We start from the raw sequence: 7,582 nt of genomic DNA on the forward strand, positions 1-7,582 counted from the left end.
ACCTTCGTTGCACCACATTCGTCATTTTTTGATACACCGTCCAACACATCACCTTCATCTTTTAAACTTCTTTTTTTTGACCTTGTAAACACCTTCATCCCACCTTTGATTTTAACATTAACCTTTTTGTCTTTTTCAAGCTCAATCACTTTGTTTTCTTTGTTGTCACCCATCTCCTTTGTGCTTAGCAAAACCGACATTTTGTTTTCACCTCTAAACGTTCTATCATATTGCCTCACCAACTCTTCAACCTTCTCATTCTTTGGATATTTGTACCAAATATCATCCAACTCTTTATTTAACAACTTTTTTTTGCTTAATGTCTCAGCCATTAAACTTTCAACCATACGAACATGCTCCTAATTAATAACACATCAATAAAACAAAGTTAGTAATATCAACCCAACATTATGCATATATTCAGCAGCTTTATCACATTATAAAACACGGTTATGCACATGTGCATGAGTTATATGTTCATATCATCCTAACATTATGCACATGTGCATCAGCTAGAACATGAATTATATGTTCATATAAACACAACATTATGCACATGTGCATCAGTTTGCACAAATCATCTTAAAATTCTTATTATGCACTTGTGCATAAATTATATGTTCATATCGACACACAACATTATGCACATGTGCATCATCTTGCACAACATGTATCGTATACATCATATATGCATAAAATATATGTATGCACATGTGCATAAATTATATGTTCATAATAAAACATCATGCACATATCATATATGCATAAATTATATGTATGCACATGTGCATAAATTATATGTTCATATCAACACATCAATAAATTATATGTATGCACATGTGCATAAATTATATGTTCATATCAACACATCAGTATGCACATGTGCATCAGGTTGCACAACATATATCATATTCATCGTATCCTAACCACTAACCCCACCACATGTCTATTAACCTAACACATATCTATGTCAACCACATACAATCTACAAAATACAAGTTATTATTTTAAACAATATAATTAATGAAAGCTGGGTCACATTTATAATTGCATAAAAAAAACAAAAAATAAATAAATAAATCACGTTAAAACATTATACGTACCTCAAACGTCCCATTTTTCTTTTCGCCTTCATTCTTATCTACCATTTGCTCCACTTTCTTCATTCTATCCTCTTTCGTTTCATGCTCCACGTCAACTTGAGTGTCGACATATCCTTCACGTAATGCCCCTTTTCCAAAACCGCCATTCTTTATTTCCCATGTCTGCCTTCTGCTCAACATTTCTTTAGTCCAGAATGATAATGGACTCGATGTTCGGACCGTATTGATGTCCCCACACAATGTTCTATCCACATATAACATCTGCACATGTGCATTATTACCATATGTGAAAACTGTATATGTATATATACACAAACTAAAAACAAAATAATTTATACAAAAATACAAATTAATTATATGTCTTATTTCAAACATAACACTTAACTTACCACCAATATTGTAAGAGCAACATTAAAATATTTTGACGTGCTATCCCGTTGCCATCCATCTTTGCTCATCTTCATGCTATCACAAATATACTTGCACCAATTCACATCTTCAATCGCCACATCTTCGCCTAAGCATTTCAGAAAATCAATTTTGCATCTACCATCTTTGTTTATTTCCACCATCGTATTCATGAACAATGTCAAAAAATCATATTTAAACATTATGCCATCCTCCGTTGGGCTATCTCTTAATCTATCGACAATTCTACTCGGTGTTATTGTACGCCCTTTGTATAAACTCTTCCACTCAGCCAATATCCCAACTTCCTCATCATTTTCTTCTTCGTCTTCGTCTTCTTTCACATCAGATTCTATATCAGACCCACTGTTTTTATCATTATTTTTCCCCTTTTGTTCATCCTTATGTTCTTTCTGCTCCTCATTCTCTTTATCCTTCTTTTTCTCCTTTTTATACTCGATAACAGCCCCGCTGTTTCTCAATCCCAACAACTCGCTAATAACAGTTTCGTTAACTTCAATGTTTCCAACAGTCAACTTGATTGCCATATCTTTCCCGCTAAAATTGTCTACCACAAAATGTGACATCTTCGCTGGCAAGCTGTCAGTTTTAAGCTTCATAATACTTCCAAACCCCATATTTTTTATTGCTACCAACTGTTGTTTAGAGAATGTGTTTAACCCCACCAAAAGTTGATGTGGAGATATGCGTGTTCGTATTGATTGCCAGTTAGATACCCTCATAACCTTTTTACTCACCGTCTTCTTAACTTTCGGTGACACAACTTCTTTATTTGAACCTGTTTATCAACATAATAACATGCACATGTTATATAATGTATGTACAAAAAAAATGTACATTTGCATTTCAAATTCTTATTAATTATTTTATGTTACATCCAAACCTTTGGTTGTTTCTTCGTGTTTGCGTTTGCTAGTCCTTCTTTCTACATCAACACATTTAGTTGCGTCTTTTCGTTTCGGTATGCTTTTTCCTTTTGTGCGCTTTTTTCCACCTTTAAAATACCTGAATTCAAAAAATTAATGCGTCTGCGTGAGTTATAACATTTGAAAAAAAAACTGATAATGCACATGTGCATAAAATGCATATTGCGTCATTAACAATACTAATATTAACAGTAAGTTCTCAAATACTTTCTAACCTTTTTGCTTAACAACCGCATGCTCGTCTTCCGTCGCATCAGGCATTCTTTTTGACCCTTCATCTCTCGGCTTCAGTAGAAACGTAACTTTCTTTGTTTTTTTTTCCATTTTACTGCATACAAGGAGAATGTATATTAACACTAACATACGCGCATAACTATAACTAAGCAACGCGCATAACTATAACTAAGCAACTATAATTATGAACATGTGCATACATACAACTATTAAACAATTTATCAATATATACACATGTTAACACATTGACCCGACAAAAACAAATTCGGTTACAAATTAAACATACTTTATCATGTTATGCACATGTGCATACCAATCAATCATAAATATGAACCAAAACCATAAGTTATCAGTAAAACCATAAGTTATCACATTATGCACATGTGCATTCTAACACGTTATGCACATGTGCATACCAATCAAGCATATACATGAACCAAAACCATACGTATAAAAATAAGTTATCGCATTATGCACATGTGCATTCCAAATCAAACACAAACACATGCACACTACACGAACAAACAAACACAAACACATATGCACACTACACGAACAAACAAACACAAACACATATGCACAACATCGGCTGTAATCTACACAAACAAACATTAAAACCTTCAGTCTTTTCAACCAAAATACCCCTGGAACTTTTACTGCAGGACCAAATGAATAACTGATGCGGCCAGCTGTTAACAGCCATACACAAGCATTTTGAGGCTATATTAAGATCCAGCAGCATCATAAATTCAGCACTATGCTTTAGGCTCACACTTTGCAGACATACAAACAGTAGGTCTGTTATCCGGTGCACCATTAACATAATACTCACAACATGCAGCAAACTACCAGCATTAACAATAGACCCTACATGTATGCAGCTGACTAACCCGGAGATCAACAACTCGGGAAGTAAATACGGATCCCAAAAGCACAGACAGTAAACCCAGTACTGTACCCAGTAGCCAGTACCTCGGACAGACAATAAAGAGCGGATGTAATATAACTATGCACATGTGCATACATACAATAATATTATGCACATGTGCATTCCAAAACAAACACAAACATATAATCGCAACAATATTATGCACATGTGCATTCTAAAACAAACAGAAACACATAATCGTATTTACATGCGGATGTAATATAAATATGCACATGTGCATCCATACAACAATATTATGCACATGTGCACTCCAAATCAAAACACAAACACAAACACAAAATCGTATTTACATGAACAATATTATGCACATGTGCATTCCAAATCAATCACAAACACATAATCTATGCACATGTGCATTCCAAATCAATCACTAACACATAATTGTATTGACCTACATCGACTCTAATCTATATGAACAAGCACATACATATAATCGGCTGTAAGTATGAACAAGCACATACATGAACAAGCACAAAGAACTTTGTATGATATTAGATAGTATGAACTTACATGGCTGTATGAACTTTCAAGTTCGTAAACCTCGCCGAATATGCCGAGTATTACCGTTTTTTGCCCTAAATCGATTCGGTACGGCCGTTTTTTTGCCCTAATTTCGAGACGGCGATTGAATAGGATGATCGTATGGCGAATTTTGCTGATGAACTGTTGGAATAGGGAGCGGCATTGAGTATCGGCGATTGAATATTGAGTATCGGCGATTGATATCGGAATGTTTTTATGAGATTTGTGGGTGAAAATCGTCTGATTTGGGAGAGTTATGATAGTTGTTTGGAACTGAAACTGTGATATAGATCATAATTTAATTTCAACGCTGACGTCCGGAGAGCGAGCGCGGGTCTAATTTTTTTGTATTATTTACAAGTTTGCCATCCGTTCACATTGGTTCTCGCGGTTCTCGCAATAAAGGTGGTTCTCGCATGAACCTCACCCTATATATATATATATATATATATATATATATATATATATATATAGGGGACCGCTAAAATGAAAACCACCTCCAGTTGTAAGAACCATGAGAACTACACCGTACGGGGCGAGTTGGACCAATTTTTTTTTTTCATAAACGTAGATGCGTGTATTATAAACACATTTGTAAAAAAATTCAAAAAAAAATGTCGTGAGTGTAGTTTTGAGCACCACAAGTTTGTGTTTATGGGTACCATATATACATATATATACATATATATACACACACACACACACACATATATATATATATATATAGAGAGAGAAGATCATGCGAGAACCAGCTCTTATTGTGAGAACCGAGAGAACCAATGTGAACACACAAAAAATGCCTAAAAATCACACAAAATTTTTTTTTTTGAATTTTTTAATATTTTTTATAAAAAAATCGCTACTTTTCGAAGCCAAAAGAAAAAAAAAATTTTTTTGGCTTCTAAAAGTAGCGATTTTAACATGAAAAATATTAAAAAATTCAAAAAAAAATTTTTAGATTTTTTTTTGATTTTTTTAGGTTTTTTTGGGGGTTTAGTTTTTAGCATTTTAGCTTGGGGGGGGGGTTAGGTTTTTGGGGGTGGGGGAGGGGGGTTTAGGTTTTTAGGGGGGGGGGGTGGGGTTAGGTTTTTTTTTAGCATTTAGCTTGGGGGGGGGGGTTAGGTTTTTTTTTTTTGGGGGGGGGGGTGGGGGTTAGGTTTTTTTTAGGTTTTTTTAGCTATTTTAGGTTGTGTTCACATTGGTTCTCAAGGTTCTCACAATAAGGGTGGTTCTCGCATGAGCCCTTCCACACACACACACACACACACACACATATATATATATATATAGGGGGCCGCTAGAATGAGAACCACCTCGAGTTGTAAGAACCGCGAGAACTACTTGATCCAGGGCGAGGTGGACCAATTTTTTTTTCAAAAACGTAGATGCATGTATTATAAACACATTTGTAAAAACAAATTTAAAAAAAATGTCGTGCGTGTAGTTTTTTACACCACAAGTTTGTGGTTTACGAGTTCCGTAAATTTACGGGACTCGTAATACACAAACTTGTGGTGTAAAAAACTACACGCACCGCACTTTTTTTAAAATTTTTTTTTTACGAATGTGTTTATAATACATGCATCTACGTTTTTGAAAAAAAAAATTTGGTCCACCTCGCCCCGTACGGTGTGGTTCTCGCGGTTCTTACAACTCGATAGCGGTCCCTTATATATATATATATATGGAGCCGCTAAAATAGGAACCACCTCCAGTTGTAAGAACCGCGAGAACCACTCTCAACCAATCAGAATTTGACAACCCAAAGGGTATTATGGTCATTTACCTCAAATGTCCAATCTCTATCTCTCTCTTCAATAAAGTCGCCTGACTTTAAATACCTCTTTCCTCTCTCCTCTCTCATCTCTCATCTACTTCTATATCTTTCTTTCCACCATTTTGAATAACAGATCTTCTTTTTTTTCACCATTTTGAAACCCCTGCTCCTTTCCACCATTAAAATTCAGACCTCTGTCTCTCTTTTCTCTTTTCTCTAGAGCCTATCTCTCTTTCAAGATCCGACAGTGGTTCGACGGTGAGTGGTGTGATGGTGTTCGGGGAAGACGGTGGGGGGAGTGTGATGGTGTTTTCATGGTGACGGTGGTCGGCGGCGGTTGGAATACAGTGGTAACAAACGAACGGCGACGGTGGGCTTCATGGTAAACAGCGACAACAACGAACGGCAGCGGTGGGCTTCAAGGTAAAACAACCGTTAATCCGGCAAGAAGTATTGACACCGGCAACAACGAACGGCGGTCGGGCCAATTTTTCCGGCAAGAAGTTTGACACCAGCGGTGGTGTTCCAGCTCCGGCAGCCGGCAGAGCAAGCATCTTTTCACTCCGGTAAGCCTAACCCCTTATCATTCTCCATTTCCTTTCAGATCTGTTAAGATCAATTTGGTTCTGGCACTAGATAGGGAAATTTAGCTTCTGTTCTTGTTATAATAGTATTAATTGACAAGCTAAATATGTGGTGTGCTTATTAACTTGTCTGTTTTCTTTAGATGTTACAGAAGACAGTAACAATTCCTGAAGCCAAAGGGTAAGTTTCTACATTTAGTTTTTGTTTAGTAGAATCTGTGCATTTTTGCTTTTAGGGATTTATTTGTTTTATATAAATTTTCTTTTCGCGTGTTTGACAAGGATCAAAATGGTTTCATTTCTGCATCCAAGCTTCGCCAAGTTATGACAAATCTTGGTGAGAAGCTGACCGATGAGGAAGTTGATGAAAAGATCCGTGAGGCTGATGTCGACGGTGATGGTCAGATCAACTACGAGGAATTCGTGAAGGTCATGATGGCGAAGTGAGAACCTTTAACATCAAACCCATCTTTTATTTTAGAAAGAGGTATTAAACACTTTCAGTAGAAATTAGTGGAGTTTGTTGGGTGCATTTTGTTTGATCTTATTTTAGAAAGAGGTATTCTACTTAGTTCCTTCTTTCAAGCCATTCATTTTCTTCTACTCTGAAATTAGTTATAAACCTTGAACAGTTGGTTTGGTTCAATCTTTCTTGATTTATGCTTCATCGTTGTGATTTTACAATTTGATGTTTTGTGCCAATACATGATACTTGCCATTGACACGAGACCCGATAACATTTTAACGATGCGGATTTTTATTACATGATATATTTTATAGTTAACGCGAACCGAGATCAAACCGATACTTTAGTGACTTGTAACGTTTGGCATTTTGATGAAAATTTTATATATATTGTTTTGTTTTGTATTGTTGAAAAGTTATTGTTTGCGTTTTGAAAATATATCGGCACTTTAGTTGTCGGGATCGTTCAAAAACAGGGGAAACTCTGTCCGTTTTCAGTTAAATGGGGGCGTAAAAAATGGGGAAACGTGACATAAATTTTTTTTTTGTTTTTTTGTAAAAAGGCTTAAACCCGTAAAAAAGTAGTTTTTTTA

General features: G+C 35.7%; 1 long non-coding RNA gene across 1 annotated transcript; it reads left to right on the top strand.

Moving 5' to 3' along the window:
- The first annotated feature begins 6,056 nt into the window (after nucleotides 1-6,056).
- LOC110938474 lies at nucleotides 6,057-7,004 on the top strand. Its single transcript, XR_002591422.1, has 3 exons — nucleotides 6,057-6,506; nucleotides 6,668-6,705; nucleotides 6,807-7,004. It is a non-coding gene; the product is annotated as an uncharacterized LOC110938474 (long non-coding RNA).
- Nucleotides 7,005-7,582: the final 578 nt, after the last annotated feature.

The sequence above is a fragment of the Helianthus annuus genome, chromosome 1 (genome assembly GCF_002127325.2).
Source record: "Helianthus annuus cultivar XRQ/B chromosome 1, HanXRQr2.0-SUNRISE, whole genome shotgun sequence".
NCBI lineage: Eukaryota > Viridiplantae > Streptophyta > Magnoliopsida > Asterales > Asteraceae > Helianthus > Helianthus annuus.